This window comes from Pan paniscus, chromosome 18 (genome assembly GCF_029289425.2).
Source record: "Pan paniscus chromosome 18, NHGRI_mPanPan1-v2.0_pri, whole genome shotgun sequence".
Taxonomy (NCBI): Eukaryota; Metazoa; Chordata; class Mammalia; order Primates; family Hominidae; genus Pan; species Pan paniscus.
In genome coordinates this window covers 46,182,398-46,205,819 of record NC_073267.2, presented here as the reverse complement: position 1 = coordinate 46,205,819, position 23,422 = coordinate 46,182,398, and positions in this window count along the sequence as shown.

Here is a 23,422-nt window from a genome sequence, read left to right as displayed (position 1 = left end):
CCATTCCATTCCATTCCATTCCATTCCATTCCATTCCATTCCCATCGGGTTGAATAAATTCCATTCCCTTCCATTCCATTCCATTCCACTCGGGTTGATTCCATTCCATTCCATTCCATTCCATTCCATTCCATTCCATTCCTGTTGATTCCATTCCATTTCTTTCCATTCCATTCCATTCCATTCCATTCCATTCTGGTTTATTCCATTCCATTCCATTCCATTCCATTCCATTCTATTCCATTCTATCCCATTCCATTCCATTCCATTCGGGATGATTCCATTCCATTCCATTCCATACCTTTCCATTGCTGTTGATTCCATTCCATTCCATTCCATTCCATTCCACTCCATTCCATTCCATTCCGTTTGTGTTGATTCCATTCCGTTCCAATCCATACCATTCCATTCCATTCCATTCCGGTTAATTCCATTCCATTCCATTTCATTCAATTCCATTCTGGTTGATTCCATTCCATTTCTTCCTATTCCATTCCATTCCATTCTATTCCATTCCATTCCATTCTATTCGCGTTGATTCCATTCCATCCCATTCCATTCCATTCCATCCCATTCCATTCCATTCCATTCGGGTTGATTCCATTGCATTCCATTCCATTCCATACCATTTGCGTGGATTCCATTCCATTCCATTCAATTCCATTGCATTCCATTCCATTCGGGTTGATTCCTTTCCATTCCATTCCATTGCATTCCATTCCATACCTTTCCATTCCATTCCACTCAGGTTGATTCCATTCCATTTCTTTCCATTCCATTCCATTCCATTCCATTCCATTCCATTCGGGTTTATTCCATTCCATTCCATTCCATTCCATTCCATTCCGTTCCATTCCATTCCATTCTATGCCATTCCAATCCATTCCATTCCGTTTGATTCCATTCCATTCCATTCCATACCATTCCATTCCTGTTGATTCCTTTCAATTCCACTCCATTCCATTCCATTCCGTTTGGGTTGATTCCATTCCGTTCCAATCCATACCATTCCATTCCATTCGGGTTGGTTCCATTCCATTCCATTCCATTCCATTTCATTGCATTCTGTTTGATTCCATTCCATTCCATTCCATTCCATTCTGGTTGATTCCATTCCATTCCATTCCATTCCATTTCATTACATTCCATTCGGGTTGATTCCATTCCATTCCATTCTATTCCATTCCATTCCATTCAATTCGCTTTGATTCCATTCCATTCGATTCCATTCCATTCGGATTGACTCCATTCCATTCCATTTCATTCCATTCTATTCCATTCCATTGCATTCCATTTCATTCCATTCGGGTAGATTCCGTTCTATTCCATTCCTATCCATACCATTCCATAACGGTTCATTCCATTCCATTCCATTCCATTCCATTCCATTCCATTCCATCCCATTCCATTTGGGTTGATTCCATTCCATTCCATTCCATTCCATTTCATTCCAATCCATTCGGTTTCATTCCATTCCATTCCATTCCATGCCATTCGGTTGCTTCCATTCCAATCCAGAACATTCCATTCCGTTCCATTCAATTCCGGTTCATTCCATTCCATTCCATTCCATTCCATTCTATTCCATTCTGTTTAATGCCATTCCATTCCATTCCATTCCATTCGAGTTGATTCCATTCCATTCCATTCTATTCCATTCCATTCCATTCTATTCCATTCCATTCCATTCTATTCGCGTTGATTCCATTCCATCCCTTTCCATTCCATTCCATCCCATTCCATTCCATTCCATTCCATTCCATTCCATTCCATTCGGTTTGATTCCATTGCATTCCATTCCATTCCATTCGGGTTCATTCCATTCCATTCCGTTCCATTCGGGATGCTTCCATTCCAGTCAAGAACATTCCATTCCATTCCATTCCATTCCATTCCATTCCATTTCATTCCGGTTGATTCCATTGCATTCCATTCCATTCCATTTCATTCCATTCGGGTTGATTCCATTCCATTACATTCCATTACATTCCATTCTGGTTGATCCTATTCGATTCCATTCGCTTCAATTCCATTCCATTCCATTCCATTCGAGTTGCTTCCATTCCATTCCAGAACATTCCATTCCATTCCTTAACATTCTTTCCATTCCATTCTATTCGCGTTCATTCCATTCCATTCCATTCCATTCCGTTCCATTCTGGGAGAATCCATTCCGTTCCATTCCAATACATTCCATTCCATTCCGATTGATTCCATGCCATTCCTTTCCATTCCATTCCGTTCCATTCCATTCCATTCCGATTAATTCCATGCCATTCCATTGCATTCCATTCCATTCCACTCCATTCCTCTGTGGTTGATTCCATTCCATTCCATTCCATTCCATTCCTTTCCAATCCGTTTCATTCCATTCCATTCAATTTCAATCCATTCGGGTTGATTCCATTCCATTCCATTCCATTCCATTAGGGTTGATGCCATTCCATTCCATTCAACACCATTCTATTCCATTTGGGTTGATTCCATTCCATTCCATTCCATTCCATTCCATTACATTCGGGTTAATTCCATTCCATTCCATTCCATTCGATTCCATTTCATTCCATTCCATTCGGGATGCTTCCATTCCAGTCAAGAACATTCCATTCCATTCCATTCCATTCCTATCCATTCCTTTCCATTCCGGTTTATCCCTTTCGTTTTGATTCCATTCGATTCCATTCCATTCCATTCCATTCGGTTTGATTCCATTCCATTCCATTACATTGCTTTCCATTCCATTCCATTTCATTCCATTCGGGTTGATTCCATTCCATTCCACTCCATTCCATTCTGGTCGATTCCATTCCATTCCATTCCCTTCATTTCCATTCCATTCCATTCCATTCTGGTTGCTTCCATTCCGATCCAGAACATTCCATTCCATTCCTTTCCATTACATTCCATTCCGTTCCATTCGGGTTCATTCCATTCAATTCCATTCCATTCCATTCCATTCCATTCCATTCCACTCGGGATGCTTCCATTCCATTTCATTCTATTCCATTCCATTCCATTCCAATCCATTCCATTCTGGATGATTACATTCCATTCCATTCGTGTTGATACCATTCCATTCCACGCCATTCCATTCCATTCCTTTAGGGTTGTTGCCGTTCAATTCCATTCCATACCATTCCATTATATTTGGGTTGATTCCATTCCATTCCATTCCATTACATTCGGGTTAATTCCATTCCATTCCTTCCCATTCGATTCCATTCCATTCCATTCCATTCGGGATGCTTCCATTCCAGTCAAGAACATTCCATTACATAACATTCCATTCCATTCCATTCCGGTTGATTCCATTGCATTCCATTCCATTCCATTTCATTCCATTCGGGTTGATTCCATTCCATTCCATTCCATTACATTCCATTCTGGTTGATCCTATTCGATTCCATTCGCTTCAATTCCATTCCATTCCATTCCATTCGAGTTGCTTCCATTCCAATCCAGAACATTCCATTCCATTCCTTTCCATTCTTTCCATTCCATTCTATTCGGGTTCATTCCATTCCATTCCATTCCATTCCGTTCCATTCTGGTAGAATCCATTCCGTTCCATTCCAATCCATTCCATTTCATTCCGATTGATTCCATGCCATTCCTTTCCATTCCATTCCATTCCGTTCCATTCCATTCCATTCCGATTAATTCCATTCCATTCCATTGCATTCCATTCCATTCCACTCCATTCCTCTGTGGTTGATTGCATTCCATTCCATTCCATTCCATTCCATTCCATTCCTTTCCAATCCGTTTCATTCCATTCCATTCAATTTCAATCCATTCGGGTTGATTCCATTCCATTCCATTCCTTTCCATTATATTCCATTGCATTCCATTCCATTCGGGTTCATTCCATTCCATTCCATTCCATTCCATTCCATTCCCTTCGTGTTGAATCCATTCCATTCCCTTCCATTCCATCCCATTCCATTCTATTCCATTCCATTCCGATACATTCCATTCCATTCCCTTCCATTCGTGTTGATTCCATTCCATGCCATGCCATTCCATTCCATTCCGGTTGATTCCATTCCATTCCATTCCATTCCATTCCATTTCATGTCCTTCGTGTTGATTCCATTCCATTCCATTCCATTCCGTTCCCTTCCATTCCATTCCATTAGAGTTGATTCCATTCCATTCCATTCAATTCCATTCCATTCCATTTCATTCCATTCTCGATGATTCCATTCCATTCCATTCCATTCCATTCGGGTTGATTCCATTCCATTTCATTCCATTAGATTCCATTCCTTTCCATTCCATTCGTGTTAATTCCATGCCATTCCACTCCATTCCATTGCCTTCCATTCCATTCCATTCCATTCGGGTTGCTTCTATTCCATTCCAGAACATTCCATTCCATTCCATTCCGATTGATTCCATTCCATTCCATTGCATTCCATTCCATTCCACTCCATTCCATTGTGGTTGATTCCTTTCCATTCCATTCCATTCCATTCCTTTCCATTCCGTTTCATTCCATTCCATTCAATTTCATTCCATTCGGGTTGAATCCATTCCATTCCATTCCTTTCCATTATATTCCATTCCATTCCATTCCATTCGGGTTCATTCCATTCCATTCCATTCCATTCCATTCCATTCCCTTCGGGTTGAATAAATTCCATTCCCTTCCATTCCATACCATTCCATTCGTGTTGATTCCATTCCATTCCATTCCATTCCATTCCATTCCGGTTGATTCCATTCCATTTCTTTCCATTCCATTCCATTCCATTCCATTCCATTCCATTCTATTCCATTCTATCCCATTCCATTCCATTCCATTCGGGATGATTCCATTCCATTCCATTCCATTCCATTCCATTCCGTTCCATTCTGGTAGAATCCATTCCGTTCCATTCCAATCCATTCCATTCCATTCCGATTGATTCCATGCCATTCCTTTCCATTCCATTCCGTTCCATTCCATTCCATTCCGATTAATTCCATGCCATTCCATTGCATTCCATTCCATTCCACTCCATTCCTCTGTGGTTGATTCCATTCCATTCCAATCCATTCCATTCCATTCCATTCCTTTCCAATCCGTTTCATTCCATTCCATTCAATTTCAATCCATTCGGGTTGATTCCATTCCATTCCATTCCATTCCATTAGGGTTGATGCCATTCCATTGCATTCAACAACATTCTATTCCATTTGGGTTGATTCCATTCCATTCCATTCCATTCCATTCCATTCCATTACATTCGGGTTAATTCCATTCCATTCCATTCCATTCGATTCCATTTCATTCCATTCCATTCGGGATGCTTCCATTCCAGTCAAGAACATTCCATTCCATTCCATTCCATTCCTATCCATTCCTTTCCATTCCGGTTTATCCCTTTACATTCCATTCCATTCCTTTCGTTTTGATTCCATTCCATTCCATTCCATTCCATTCCATTCGGTTTGATTCCATTCCATTCCATTACATTGCTTTCCATTCCATTCCATTTCATTCCATTCGGGTTGATTCCATTCCATTCCACTCCATTCCATTCTGGTCGATTCCATTCCATTCCATTCCCTTCATTTCCATTCCATTCCATTCCATTCTGGTTGCTTCCATTCCGATCCAGAACATTCCATTCCATTCCTTTCCATTACATTCCATTCCGTTCCATTCGTGTTCATTCCATTCCATTCCATTCCATTCCATTCCATTCCACTCGGGATGTTTCCATTCCATTTCATTCTATTCCATTCCATTCCATTCCAATCCATTCCATTCTGGATGATTACATTCCATTCCATTCGTGTTGACACCATTCCATTCCACGCCATTCCATTCCATTCCTTTAGGGTTGTTGCCGTTCAATTCCATTCCATACCATTCCATTATATTTGGGTTGATTCCACTCCATTCCATTCCATTACATTCGGGTTAATTCCATTCCATTCCTTCCCATTCGATTCCATTCCATTCCATTCCATTCGGGATGCTTCCATTCCAGTCAAGAACATTCCATTACATAACATTCCATTCCATTCCATTCCGGTTGATTCCATTGCATTCCATTCCATTCCATTTCATTCCATTCGGGTTGATTCCATTCCATTCCATTCCATTACATTCCATTCTGGTTGATCCTATTCGATTCCATTCGCTTCAATTCCATTCCATTCCATTCCATTCGAGTTGCTTCCATTCCAATCCAGAACATTCCATTCCATTCCTTTCCATTCTTTCCATTCCATTCTATTCGGGTTCATTCCATTCCATTCCATTCCATTCCGTTCCATTCTGGTAGAATCCATTCCGTTCCATTCCAATCCATTCCATTTCATTCCGATTGATTCCATGCCATTCCTTTCCATTCCATTCCATTCCGTTCCATTCCATTCCATTCCGATTAATTCCATTCCATTCCATTGCATTCCATTCCATTCCACTCCATTCCTCTGTGGTTGATTGCATTCCATTCCATTCCATTCCATTCCATTCCATTCCATTCCTTTCCAATCCGTTTCATTCCATTCCATTCAATTTCAATCCATTCGGGTTGATTCCATTCCATTCCATTCCTTTCCATTATATTCCATTGCATTCCATTCCATTCGGGTTCATTCCATTCCATTCCATTCCATTCCATTCCATTCCATTCCATTCCCTTCGTGTTGAATCCATTCCATTCCCTTCAATTCCATCCCATTCCATTCTATTCCATTCCATTCCGATACATTCCATTCCATTCCCTTCCATTCGTGTTGATTCCATTCCGTGCCATGCCATTCCATTCCATTCCGGTTGATTCCATTCCATTCCATTCCATTCCATTCCATTCCATTCCATTTCATTTCCTTCGTGTTGATTCCATTCCATTCCATTCCATTCCGTTCCCTTCCATTCCATTCCATTAGAGTTGATTCCATTCCATTCCATTCAATTCCATTCCATTCCATTTCATTCCATTCTCGATGATTCCATTCCATTCCATTCCATTCCATTCGGGTTGATTCCATTCCATTTCATTCCATTAGATTCCATTCCTTTCCATTCCATTCGTGTTAATTCCATGCCATTCCACTCCATTCCATTGCCTTCCATTCCATTCCATTCCATTCGGGTTGCTTCTATTCCATTCCAGAACATTCCATTCCATTCCATTCCGATTGATTCCATTCCATTCCGTTGCATTCCATTCCATTCCACTTCATTCCATTGTGGTTGATTCCTTTCCATTCCATTCCATTCCATTCCTTTCCATTCCGTTTCATTCCATTCCATTCAATTTCATTCCATTCGGGTTGAATCCATTCCATTCCATTCCTTTCCATTATATTCCATTCCATTCCATTCCATTCGGGTTCATTCCATTCCATTCCATTCCATTCCCTTCGGGTTGAATAAATTCCATTCCCTTCCATTCCATACCATTCCATTCGGGTTGATTCCATTCCATTCCATTCCATTCCATTCCATTCCGGTTGATTCCATTCCATTTCTTTCCATTCCATTCCATTCCATTCCATTCCATTCCATTCTGGTTTATTCCATTCCATTCCATTCCATTCCATTCCATTCCATTCTATTCCATTCTATCCCATTCCATTCCATTCCATTCGGGATGATTCCATTCCATTCCATTCCATACCTTTCCATTGCTGTTGATTCCATTCCATTCCATTCCATTCCATTCCATTCTATTCCATTCTATCCCATTCCATTCCATTCCATTCGGGATGATTCCATTCCATTCCATTCCATACCTTTCCATTGCTGTTGATTCCATTCCATTCCATTCCATTCCATTCCACTCCATTCCATTCCATTCCGTTTGTGTTGATTCCATTCCGTTCCAATCCATAGCATTCCATTCCATTCCATTCTGGTTAATTCCATTCCATTCCATTTCATTCAATTCCATTCCGGTTGATTCCATTCCATTTCTTCCTATTCCATTCCATTCCATTCTATTCCATTCCATTCCATTCTATTCGCGTTGATTCCATTCCATCCCATTCCATTCCATTCCATCCCATTCCATTCCATTCCATTCGGGTTGATTCCATTGCATTCCATTCCATTCCATACCATTTGCGTGGATTCCATTCCATTCCATTCAATTCCATTGCATTCCATTCCATTCGGGTTGATTCCTTTCCATTCCATTCCATTGCATTCCATTCCATACCATTCCATTCCATTCCACTCAGGTTGATTCCATTCCATTTCTTTCCATTCCATTCCATTCCATTCCATTCCATTCGGGTTTATTCCATTCCATTCCATTCCATTCCATTCCATTCCATTCCATTCCATTCCGTTCCATTCCATTCCATTCTATGCCATTCCAATCCATTCCATTCCGTTTGATTCCATTCCATTCCATTCCATACCATTCCATTCCTGTTGATTCCTTTCAATTCCACTCCATTCCATTCCATTCCGTTTGGGTTGATTCCATTCCGTTCCAATCCATACCATTCCATTCCATTCGGGTTGATTCCATTCCATTCCATTCCATTCCATTTCATTGCATTCTGTTTGATTCCATTCCATTCCATTCCATTCCATTCCATTCCATTCTGGTTGATTCCATTCCATTCCATTCCATTCCATTTCATTACTTTCCATTCGGGTTGATTCCATTCCATTCCATTCTATTCCATTCCATTCCATTCAATTCGCTTTGATTCCATTCCATTCGATTCCATTCCATTCGGATTGACTCCATTCCATTCCATTTCATTCCATTCTATTCCATTCCATTGCATTCCATTTCATTCCATTCGGGTAGATTCCGTTCTATTCCATTCCTATCCATACCATTCCATACCGGTTCATTCCATTCCATTCCATTCCATTCCATTCCATTCCATTCCATTCCATCCCATTCCATTTGGGTTGATTCCATTCCATTCCATTCCATTCCATTTCATTCCAATCCATTCGGTTTCATTCCATTCCATTCCATTCCATGCCATTCGGTTGCTTCCATTCCAATCCAGAACATTCCATTCCGTTCCATTCAATTCCGGTTCATTCCATTCCATTCCATTCCATTCCATTCCGTTCCATTCTATTCCATTCTGTTTAATTCCATTCCATTCCATTCCATTCCATTCGAGTTGATTCCATTCCATTCCATTCTATTCCATTCCATTCCATTCTATTCCATTCCATTCCATTCTATTCGCGTTGATTCCATTCCATCCCTTTCCATTCCATTCCATCCCATTCCATTCCATTCCATTCCATTCCATTCGGGTTGATTCCATTGCATTCCATTCCATTCCATTCTATTCCATTCCATTCGTGTTCATTCCATTCCATTCCGTTCCATTCGATTCCATTCCATTCCATTCCATTCGGGATGCTTCCATTCCAGTCAAGAACATTCCATTCCATAACATTCCATTCCATTCCGGTTGATTCCATTGCATTCCATTCCATTCCATTTCATTCCATTCGGGTTGATTCCATTCCATTACATTCCATTACATTCCATTCTGGTTGATCCTATTCGATTCCATTCGCTTCAATTCCATTCCATTCCATTCCATTCGAGTTGCTTCCATTCCATTCCAGAACATTCCATTCCATTCCTTTCCATTCTTTCCATTCCATTCTATTCGGGTTCATTCCATTCCATTCCATTCCATTCCGTTCCATTCTGGTAGAATCCATTCCGTTCCATTCCAATCCATTCCATTCCATTCCGATTGATTCCATGCCATTCCTTTCCATTCCATTCCGTTCCATTCCATTCCATTCCGATTAATTCCATGCCATTCCATTGCATTCCATTCCATTCCACTCCATTCCTCTGTGGTTGATTCCATTCCATTCCATTCCATTCCATTCCATTCCATTCCTTTCCAATCCGTTTCATTCCATTCCATTCAATTTCAATCCATTCGGGTTGATTCCATTCCATTCCATTCCATTCCATTAGGGTTGATGCCATTCCATTCCATTCAACACCATTCTATTCCATTTGGGTTGATTCCATTCCATTCCATTCCATTCCATTACATTACATTCGGGTTAATTCCATTCCATTCCATTCCATTCGATTCCATTTCATTCCATTCCATTCGGGATGCTTCCATTCCAGTCAAGAACATTCCATTCCATTCCATTCCATTCCTATCCATTCCTTTCCATTCCGGTTTATCCCTTTACATTCCATTCCATTCCTTTCGTTTTGATTCCATTCCATTCCATTCCATTCCATTCCATTCGGTTTGATTCCATTCCATTACATTACATTGCTTTCCATTCCATTCCATTTCATTCCATTCGGGTTGATTCCATTCCATTCCACTCCATTCCATTCTGGTCAATTCCATTCCATTCCATTCCCTTCATTTCCATTCCATTCCATTCCATTCTGGTTGCTTCCATTCCGATCCAGAACATTCCATTCCATTCCTTTCCATTACATTCCATTCCGTTCCATTCGGGTTCATTCCATTCCATTCCATTCCATTCCATTCCATTCCATTCCACTCGGGATGTTTCCATTCCATTTCATTCTATTCCATTCCATTCCATTCCAATCCATTCCATTCTGGATGATTACATTCCATTCCATTCGTGTTGATACCATTCCATTCCACGCCATTCCATTCCATTCCTTTAGGGTTGTTGCCGTTCAATTCCATTCCATACCATTCCATTATATTTGGGTTGATTCCATTCCATTCCATTCCATTACATTCGGGTTAATTCCATTCCATTCCTTCCCATTCGATTCCATTCCATTCCATTCCATTCGGGATGCTTCCATTCCAGTCAAGAACATTCCATTACATAACATTCCATTCCATTCCATTCCGGTTGATTCCATTGCATTCCATTCCATTCCATTTCATTCCATTCGGGTTGATTCCATTCCATTCCATTCCATTACATTCCATTCTGGTTGATCCTATTCGATTCCATTCGCTTCAATTCCATTTCATTCCATTCCATTCGAGTTGCTTCCATTCCAATCCAGAACATTCCATTCCATTCCTTTCCATTCTTTCCATTCCATTCTATTCGGGTTCATTCCATTCCATTCCATTCCATTCCGTTCCATTCTGGTAGAATCCATTCCGTTCCATTCCAATCCATTCCATTTCATTCCGATTGATTCCATGCCATTCCTTTCCATTCCATTCCATTCCGTTCCATTCCATTCCATTCCGATTAATTCCATTCCATTCCATTGCATTCCATTCCATTCCACTCCATTCCTCTGTGGTTGATTGCATTCCATTCCATTCCATTCCATTCCATTCCATTCCATTCCATTCCTTTCCAATTCGTTTCATTCCATTCCATTCAATTTCAATCCATTCGGGTTGATTCCATTCCATTCCATTCCTTTACATTATATTCCATTGCATTCCATTCCATTCGGGTTCATTCCATTCCATTCCATTCCATTCCATTCCATTCCCTTCGTGTTGAATCCATTCCATTCCCTTCCATTCCATCCCATTCCATTCTATTCCATTCCATTCCGATACATTCCATTCCATTCCCTTCCATTCGTGTTGATTCCATTCCATGCCATGCCATTCCATTCCATTCCGGTTGATTCCATTCCATTCCATTCCATTCCATTCCATTCCATTCCATTCCATTTCATTTCCTTCGTGTTGATTCCATTCCATTCCATTCCATTCCGTTCCCTTCCATTCCATTCCATTAGAGTTGATTCCATTCCATTCCATTCAATTCCATTCCATTCCATTTCATTCCATTCTCGATGATTCCATTCCATTCCATTCCATTCCATTCGGGTTGATTCCATTCCATTTCATTCCATCAGATTCCATTCCTTTCCATTCCATTCGTGTTAATTCCATGCCATTCCACTCCATTCCATTGCCTTCCATTCCATTCCATTCCATTCGGGTTGCTTCTATTCCATTCCAGAACATTCCATTCCATTCCATTCCGATTGATTCCATTCCATTCCATTGCATTCCATTCCATTCCACTCCATTCCATTGTGGTTGATTCCTTTCCATTCCATTCCATTCCTTTCCATTCTGTTTCATTCCATTCCATTCAATTTCATTCCATTCGGGTTGAATCCATTCCATTCCATTCCTTTCCATTATATTCCATTCCATTCCATTCCATTCGGGTTCATTCCATTCCATTCCATTCCATTCCATTCCATTCCATTCCCTTCGGGTTGAATAAATTCCATTCCCTTCCATTCCATTCCATTCCATTCGGGTTGATTCCATTCCATTCCATTCCATTCCATTCCATTCCATTCCATTCCGGTTGATTCCATTCCATTTCTTTCCATTCCATTCCATTACATTCCATTCCATTCCATTCCGGTTTATTCCATTCCATTCCATTCCATTCCATTCCATTCCATTCCATTCCATTCTATTCCATTCCATTCCATTCCATTCGGGATGATTCCATTCCATTCCATTCCATACCTTTCCATTGCTGTTGATTCCATTCCATTCCATTCCATTCCATTCCACTCCATTCCATTCCATTCCATACCTTTCCATTGCTTTTGATTCCATTCCATTCCATTCCATTCCATTCCACTCCATTCCATTCCATTCCGTTTGTGTTGATTCCATTCCGTTCCAATCCATACCATTCCATTCCATTCCATTCCGGTTAATTCCATTCCATTCCATTTCATTCAATTCCATTCTGGTTGATTCCATTCAATTTCTTCCTATTCCATTCCATTCCATTCTATTCCATTCCATTCCATTCTATTCGCGTTGATTCCATTCCATCCCATTCCATTCCATTCCATCCCATTCCATTCCATTCCATTCGGGTTGATTCCATTGCATTCCATTCCATTCCATACCATTTGCGTGGATTCCATTCCATTCCATTCAATTCCATTGCATTCCATTCCATTCGGGTTGATTCCTTTCCATTCCATTCCATTGCATTCCATTCCATACCATTCCATTCCATTCCACTCAGGTTGATTCCATTCCATTTCTTTCCATTCCATTCCATTCCATTCGGGTTTATTCCATTCCATTCCATTCCATTCCATTCCATTCCATTCCATTCCATTCCGTTCCATTCCATTCCATTCTATGCCATTCCAATCCATTCCATTCCGTTTGATTCCATTCCATTCCATTCCATACCATTCCATTCCTGTTGATTCCTTTCAATTCCACTCCATTCCATTCCATTCCGTTTGGGTTGATTCCATTCCGTTCCAATCCATACCATTCCATTCCATTCGGGTTGATTCCATTCCATTCCATTCCATTCCATTTCATTGCATTCTGTTTGATTCCATTCCATTCCATTCCATTCCATTCCATTCTGGTTGATTCCATTCCATTCCATTCCATTCCATTTCATTACATTCCATTCGGGTTGATTCCATTCCATTCCATTCTATTCCATTCCATTCCATTCAATTCGCTTTGATTCCATTCCATTCGATTCCATTCCATTCGGATTGACTCCATTCCATTCCATTTCATTCCATTCTATTCCATTCCATTGCATTCCATTTCATTCCATTCGGGTAGATTCCGTTCTATTCCATTCCTATCCATACCATTCCATACCGGTTCATTCCATTCCATTCCATTCCATTCCATTCCATTCCATTCCATCCCATCCCATTCCATTTGGGTTGATTCCATTCCATTCCATTCCATTCCATTTCATTCCAATCCATTCGGTTTCATTCCATTCCATTCCATTCCATGCCATTCGGTTGCTTCCATTCCAATCCAGAACATTCCATTCCGTTCCATTCAATTCCGGTTCATTCCATTCCATTCCATTCCATTCCATTCCGTTCCATTCTATTCCATTCTGTTTAATTCCATTCCATTCCATTCCATTCCATTCGAGTTGATTCCATTCCATTCCATTCTATTCCATTCCATTCCATTCTATTCCATTCCATTCCATTCTATTCGCGTTGATTCCATTCCATCCCTTTCCATTCCATTCCATCCCATTCCATTCCATTCCATTCCATTCCATTCCATTCCATTCCATTTGGGTTGATTCCATTGCATTGCATTCCATTCCATTTCATTCCATTCGGGTTGATTCCATTCCATTACATTCCATTACATTCCATTCTGGTTGATCCTATTCGATTCCATTCGCTTCAATTCCATTCCATTCCATTCCATTCGAGTTGCATCCATTCCAGTCAAGAACATTCCATTCCATTCCATTCCATTCCATTCCGGTTGATTCCATTGCATTCCATTCCATTCGGGATGCTTCCATTCCAGTCAAGAACATTCCATTCCATTCCATTCCATTCCATTCCGGTTGATTCCATTGCATTCCATTACATTCCATTTCATTCCATTCGGGTTGATTCCATTCTATTACATTCCATTACATTCCATTCTGGTTGATCCTATTCGATTCCATTCGTTTCAATTCCATTCCATTCCATTCCATTCGAGTTGCTTCCATTCCATTCCAGAACATTCCATTCCATTCCTTTCCATTCTTTCCATTCCATTCTATTCGGGTTCATTCCATTCCATTCCATTGCGTTCCATTCTGGTAGAATCCATTCCGTTCCATTCCAATCCATTCCATTCCATTCCGATTGATTCCATGCCATTCCTTTCCATTCCATTCCGTTCCATTCCATTCCATTCCGATTAATTCCATGCCATTCCATTGCATTCCATTCCATTCCACTCCATTCCTCTGTGGTTGATTCCATTCCATTCCATTCCATTCCATTCCATTCCATTCCATTCCAATCCGTTTCATTCCATTCCATTCAATTTCAATCCATTCGGGTTGATTCCATTCCATTCCATTCCATTCCATTAGGGTTGATGCCATTCCATTCCATTCAACACCGTTCTATTCCATTTGGGTTGATTCCATTCCATTCCATTCCATTCCATTACATTACATTCGGGTTCATTCCATTCCATTCCATTCCATTCCGTTCCATTCTGGTAGAATCCATTCCTTTCCATTCCAATCCATTCCATTCCATTCCGATTGATTCCATGCCATTCCTTTCCATTCCATTCCGTTCCATTCCATTCCATTCCGATTAATTCCATGCCATTCCATTGCATTCCATTCCATTCCACTCCATTCATCTGTGGTTGATTCCATTCCATTCCATTCCATTCCATTCCATTCCATTCCTTTCCAATCCGTTTCATTCCATTCCATTCAATTTCAATCCATTCGGGTTGATTCCATTCCATTCCATTCCATTCCATTAGGGTTGATGCCATTCCATTCCATTCAACACCGTTCTATTCCATTTGGGTTGATTCCATTCCATTCCATTCCATTCCATTACATTACATTCGGGTTAATTCCATTCCATTCCATTCCATTCGATTCCATTTCATTCCATTCCATTCGGGATGCTTCCATTCCAGTCAAGAACATTCCATTCCATTCCATTCCATTCCTATCCATTCCTTTCCATTCCGGTTTATCCCTTTACATTCCATTCCATTCCTTTCGTTTTGATTCCATTCCATTCCATTCCATTCCATTCCATTCGGTTTGATTCCATTCCATTACATTACATTGCTTTCCATTCCATTCCATTTCATTCCATTCGGGTTGATTCCATTCCATTCCACTCCATTCCATTCTGGTCGATTCCATTCCATTCCATTCCCTTCATTTCCATTCCATTCCATTCCATTCTGGTTGCTTCCATTCCGATCCAGAACATTCCATTCCATTCCTTTCCATTACATTCCATTCCGTTCCATTCGGGTTCATTCCATTCCATTCCATTCCATTCCATTCCATTCCACTCGGGATGTTTCCATTCCATTTCATTCTATTCCATTCCATTCCATTCCAATCCATTCCATTCTGGATGATTACATTCCATTCCATTCGTGTTGATACCATTCCATTCCACGCCATTCCATTCCATTCCTTTAGGGTTGTTGCCGTTCAATTCCATTCCATACCATTCCATTATATTTGGGTTGATTCCATTCCATTCCATTCCATTACATTCGGGTTAATTCCATTCCATTCCTTCCCATTCGATTCCATTCCATTCCATTCCATTCGGGATGCTTCCATTCCAGTCAAGAACATTCCATTACATAACATTCCATTCCATTCCATTCCGGTTGATTCCATTGCATTCCATTCCATTCCATTTCATTCCATTCGGGTTGATTCCATTCCATTCCATTCCATTACATTACATTCTGGTTGATCCTATTCGATTCCATTCGCTTCAATTCCATTTCATTCCATTCCATTCGAGTTGCTTCCATTCCAATCCAGAACATTCCATTCCATTCCTTTCCATTCTTTCCATTCCATTCTATTCGGGTTCATTCCATTCCATTCCATTCCATTCCGTTCCATTCTGGTAGAATCCATTCCGTTCCATTCCAATCCATTCCATTTCATTCCGATTGATTCCATGCCATTCCTTTCCATTCCATTCCATTCCGTTCCATTCCATTCCATTCCTATTAATTCCATTCCATTCCATTGCATTCCATTCCATTCCACTCCATTCCTCTGTGTTTGATTGCATTCCATTCCATTCCATTCCATTCCATTCCATTCCTTTCCAATCCGTTTCATTCCATTCCATTCAATTTCAATCCATTCGGGTTGATTCCATTCCATTCCATTCCTTTACATTATATTCCATTGCATTCCATTCCATTCGGGTTCATTCCATTCCATTCCATTCCATTCCATTCCATTCCATTCCATTCCCTTCGTGTTGAATCCATTCCATTCCCTTCCATTCCATCCCATTCCATTCTATTCCATTCCATTCCGATACATTCCATTCCATTCCCTTCCATTCGTGTTGATTCCATTCCATGCCATGCCATTCCATTCCATTCCGGTTGATTCCATTCCATTCCATTCCATTCCATTCCATTCCATTCCATTCCATTTCATTTCCTTCGTGTTGATTCCATTCCATTCCATTCCGTTCCCTTCCATTCCATTCCATTAGAGTTGATTCCATTCCATTCCATTCAATTCCATTCCATTCCATTTCATTCCATTCTCGATGATTCCATTCCATTCCATTCCATTCCATTCGGGTTGATTCCATTCCATTTCATTCCATCAGATTCCATTCCTTTCCATTCCATTCGTGTTAATTCCATGCCATTCCACTCCATTCCATTGCCTTCCATTCCATTCCATTCCATTCGGGTTGCTTCTATTCCATTCCAGAACATTCCATTCCATTCCATTCCGATTGATTCCATTCCATTCCATTGCATTCCATTCCATTCCACTCCATTCCATTGTGGTTGATTCCTTTCCATTCCATTCCATTCCTTTCCATTCCGTTTCATTCCATTCCATTCAATTTCATTCCATTCGGGTTGAATCCATTCCATTCCATTCCTTTCCATTATATTCCATTCCATTCCATTCCATTCGGGTTCATTCCATTCCATTCCATTCCATTCCATTCCATTCCATTCCATTCCCTTCGGGTTGAATAAATTCCATTCCCTTCCATTCCATTCCATTCCATTCGGGTTGATTCCATTCCATTCCATTCCATTCCATTCCATTCCATTCCGGTTGATTCCATTCCATTTCTTTCCATTCCATTCCATTCCATTCCATTCCATTCCATTCCGGTTTATTCCATTCCATTCCATTCCATTCCATTCCATTCCTTTCCATTCCATTCCATTCTATTCCATTCTATCCCATTCCATTCCATTCCATTCGGGATGACTCCATTCCATTCCATTCCATACCTTTCCATTGCTGTTGATTCCATTCCATTCCATTCCATTCCACTCCGTTCCATTCCATTCCGTTTGTGTTGATTCCATTCCGTTCCAATCCATACCATTCCATTCCATTCCATTCCGGTTAATTCCATTCCATTCCATTTCATTCAATTCCATTCTGGTTGATTCCATTCAATTTCTTCCTATTCCATTCCATTCCATTCTATTCCATTCCATTCCATTCTATTCGCGTTGATTCCATTCCATCCCATTCCATTCCATTCCATCCCATTCCATTCCATTCCATTCGGGTTGATTCCATTGCATTCCATTCCATTCCATACCATTTGCGTGGATTCCATTCCATTCCATTCAATTCCATTGCATTCCATTCCATTCGGGTTGATTCCTTTCCATTCCATTCCATTGCATTCCATTCCATACCATTCCATTCCATTCCACTCAGGTTGATTCCATTCCATTTCTTTCCATTCCATTCCATTCCATTCCATTCCATTCGGGTTTATTCCATTCCATTCCATTCCATTCCATTCCATTCCATTCCATTCCGTTCCATTCCATTCCATTCTATGCCATTCCAATCCATTCCATTCCATTTGATTCCATTCCATTCCATTCCATACCATTCCATTCCTGTTGATTCCTTTCAATTCCACTCCATTCCATTCCATTCCGTTTGGGTTGATTCCATTCCGTTCCAATCCATACCATTCCATTCCATTCGGGTTGATTCCATTCCATTCCATTCCATTCCATTTCATTGCATTCTGTTTGATTCCATTCCATTCCATTCCATTCCATTCCATTCTGGTTGATTCCATTCCATTCCATTCCATTCCATTTCATTACATTCCATTCGGGTTGATTCCATTCCATTCCATTCTATTCCATTCCATTCCATTCAATTCGCTTTGATTCCATTCCATTCGATTCCATTCCATTCGGATTGACTCCATTCCATTCCATTTCATTCCATTCTATTCCATTCCATTGCATTCCATTTCATTCCATTCGGGTAGATTCCGTTCTATTCCATTCCTATCCATACCATTCCATACCGGTTCATTCCATTCCATTCCATTCCATTCCATTCCATTCCATTCCATCCCATCCCATTCCATTTGGGTTGATTCCATTCCATTCCATTCCATTCCATTTCATTCCAATCCATTCGGTTTCATTCCATTCCATTCCATTCCATGCCATTCGGTTGCTTCCATTCCAATCCAGAACATTCCATTCCGTTCCATTCAATTCCGGTTCATTCCATTCCATTCCATTCCATTCCATTCCGTTCCATTCTATTCCATTCTGTTTAATTCCATTCCATTCCATTCCATTCCATTCGAGTTGATTCCATTCCATTCCATTCTATTCCATTCCATTCCATTCTATTCCATTCCATTCCATTCTATTCGCGTTGATTCCATTCCATCCCTTTCCATTCCATTCCATCCCATTCCATTCCATTCCATTCCATTCCATTCCATTCCATTTGGGTTGATTCCATTGCATTGCATTCCATTCCATTTCATTCCATTCGGGTTGATTCCATTCCATTACATTCCATTACATTCCATTCTGGTTGATCCTATTCGATTCCATTCGCTTCAATTCCATTCCATTCCATTCCATTCGAGTTGCATCCATTCCAGTCAAGAACATTCCATTCCATTCCATTCCATTCCATTCCGGTTGATTCCATTGCATTCCATTCCATTCGGGATGCTTCCATTCCAGTCAAGAACATTCCATTCCATTCCATTCCATTCCATTCCGGTTGATTCCATTGCATTCCATTACATTCCATTTCATTCCATTCGGGTTGATTCCATTCCATTACATTCCATTACATTCCATTCTGGTTGATCCTATTCGATTCCATTCGCTTCAATTCCATTCCATTCCATTCCATTCGAGTTGCTTCCATTCCATTCCAGAACATTCCATTCCATTCCTTTCCATTCTTTCCATTCCATTCTATTCGGGTTCATTCCATTCCATTCCATTGCGTTCCATTCTGGTAGAATCCATTCCGTTCCATTCCAATCCATTCCATTCCATTCCGATTGATTCCATGCCATTCCTTTCCATTCCATTCCGTTCCATTCCATTCCATTCCGATTAATTCCATGCCATTCCATTGCATTCCATTCCATTCCACTCCATTCCTCTGTGGTTGATTCCATTCCATTCCATTCCATTCCATTCCATTCCATTCCATTCCATTCCATTCCATTCCTTTCCAATCCGTTTCATTCCATTCCATTCAATTTCAATCCATTCGGGTTGATTCCATTCCATTCCATTCCTTTACATTATATTCCATTGCATTCCATTCCATTCGGGTTCATTCCATTCCATTCCATTCCATTCCATTCCATTCCATTCCATTCCCTTCGTGTTGAATCCATTCCATTCCCTTCCATTCCATCCCATTCCATTCTATTCCATTCCATTCCGATACATTCCATTCCATTCCCTTCCATTCGTGTTGATTCCATTCCATGCCATGCCATTCCATTCCATTCCAGTTGATTCCATTCCATTCCATTCCATTCCATTCCATTCCATTCCATTCCATTCCATTCAATTTCATTTCATTCGTGTTGATTCCATTCCATTCCATTCCATTCCGTTCCCTTCCATTCCATTCCATTAGAGTTGATTCCATTCCATTCCATTCAATTCCATTCCATTCCATTTCATTCCATTCTCGATGATTCCATTACATTCCATTCCATTCCATTTCATTCCATTCTCGATGATTCCATTCCATTCCATTCCATTCCATTCGGGTTGATTCCATTCCATTTCATTCCATCAGATTCCATTCCTTTCCATTCCATTCGTGTTAATTCCATGCCATTCCACTCCATTCCATTGCCTTCCATTCCATTCCATTCCATTCGGGTTGCTTCTATTCCATTCCAGAACATTCCATTCCATTCCATTCCGATTGATTCCATTCCATTCCATTGCATTCCATTCCATTCCACTCCATTCCATTGTGGTTGATTCCTTTCCATTCCATTCCATTCCATTCCTTTCCATTCCGTTTCATTCCATTCCGTTCAATTTCATTCCATTCGGGTTGAATCCATTCCATTCCATTCCTTTCCATTATATTCCATTCCATTCCATTCGGGTTCATTCCATTCCGTTCCATTCCATTCCATTCCATTCCATTCCCTTCGGGTTGAATAAATTCCATTCCCTTCCATTCCATTCCATTCCATTCGGGTTGATTCCATTCCATTCCATTCCATTCCATTCCATTCCATTCCGGTTGATTCCATTCCATTTCTTTCCATTCCATTCCATTCCATTCCATTCCATTCTGGTTTATTCCATTCCATTCCATTCCATTCCATTCCATTCCATTCCATTCCATTCCATTCTATTCCATTCTATCCCATTCCATTCCATTCCATTCGGGATGATTCCATTCCATTCCATTCCATTCCATAACTTTCCATTGCTGTTGATTCCATTCCATTCCATTCCATTCCATTCCACTCCATTCCATTCCATTCCGTTTGTGTTGATTCCATTCCGTTCCAATCCATACCATTCCATTCCATTCCGGTTAATTCCATTCCATTCCATTTCATTCAATTCCATTCTGGTTGATTCCATTCCATTTCTTCCTATTGCATTCCATTCCATTCTATTCCATTCCATTCCATTCTATTCGCGTTGATTCCATTCCATCCCATTCCATTCCATTCCATCCCATTCCATTCCATTCCATTCGGGTTGATTCCATTGCATTCCATTCCATTCCATACCATTTGCGTGGATTCCATTCCATTCCATTCAATTCCATTGCATTCCATTCCATTCGGGTTGATTCCTTTCCATTCCATTCCATTGCATTCCATTCCATACCATTCCATTCCATTCCACTCAGGTTGATTCCATTCCATTTCTTTCCATTCCATTCCATTCCATTCCATTCCATTCGGGTTTATTCCATTCCATTCCATTCCATTCCATTCCATTCCATTCCATTCCATTCCGTTCCATTCCATTCCATTCTATGCCATTCCAATCCATTCCATTCCGTTTGATTCCATTCCATTCCATTCCATACCATTCCATTCCTGTTGATTCCTTTCAATTCCACTCCATTCCATTCCATTCCGTTTGGGTTGATTCCATTCCGTTCCAATCCATACCATTCCATTCCATTCGGGTTGATTCCATTCCATTCCATTCCATTCCATTTCATTGCATTCTGTTTGATTCCATTCCATTCCATTCCATTCCATTCCATTCCATTCTTGTTGATTCCATTCCATTCCATTCCATTCCATTTCATTACATTCCGTTCGGGTTGATTCCATTCCATTCCATTCTATTCCATTCCATTCCATTCAATTCGCTTTGATTCCATTCCATTCGATTCCATTCCATTCGGATTGACTCCATTCCATTCCATTTCATTCCATTCTATTCCATTCCATTGCATTCCATTTCTTTCCATTCGGGTAGATTCCGTTCTATTCCATTCCTATCCATACCATTCCATACCGGTTCATTCCATTCCATTCCATTCCATTCCATTCCATCCCATCCCATTCCATTTGGGTTGATTCCATTCCATTCCATTCCATTCCATTTCTTTCCAATCCATTCGGTTTCATTCCATTCCATTCCATTCCATGCCATTCGGTTGCTTCCATTCCAATCCAGAACATTCCATTCCGTTCCATTCAATTCCGGTTCATTCCATTCCATTCCATTCCATTCCATTCCGTTCCATTCTATTCCATTCTGTTTAATTCCATTCCATTCCATTCCATTCCATTCGAGTTGATTCCATTCCATTCCATTCTATTCCATTCCATTCCATTCTATTCCATTCCATTCCATTCTATTCGCGTTGATTCCATTCCATCCCTTTCCATTCCATTCCATCCCATTCCATTCCATTCCATTCCATTCCATTCGGGTTGATTCCATTGCATTCCATTCCATTCCATACCATTTGCGTGGATTCCATTCCATTCCATTCAATTCTATTGCATTCCATTCCATTCGGGTTGATTCCTTTCCATTCCATTCCATTGCATTCCATTCCATACCATTCCATTCCATTCCACTCAGGTTGATTCCATTCCATTTCTTTCCATTCCATTCCATTCCATTCCATTCCATTCCATTCGGGTTTATTCCATTCCATTCCATTCCATTCCATTCCATTCCATTCCATTCCACTCCATTCCATTCCATGCCATTCCAATCCATTCCATTCCGTTTGATTCCATTCCATTCCATTCCATACCATTCCATTCCTGTTGATTCCTTTCAATTCCACTCCATTCCATTCCATTCCGTTTGGGTTGATTCCATTCCGTTCCAATCCAAACCATTCCATTCCATTCGGGTTGATTCCATTCCATTCCATTCCATTCCATTTCATTGCATTCTGTTTGATTCCATTCCATTCCATTCCATTCCATTCCATTCCATTCCATTCCATTCCATTCTGGTTGATTCCATTCCATTCCATTCCATTCCATTTCATTACATTCCATTCGGGTTGATTCCATTCCATTCCATTCTATTCCATTCCATTCCATTCAATTCGCTTTGATTCCATTCCATTCGATTCCATTCCATTCGGATTGACTCCATTCCATTCCATTTCATTCCATTCTATTCCATTCCATTGCATTCCATTTCATTCCATTCGGGT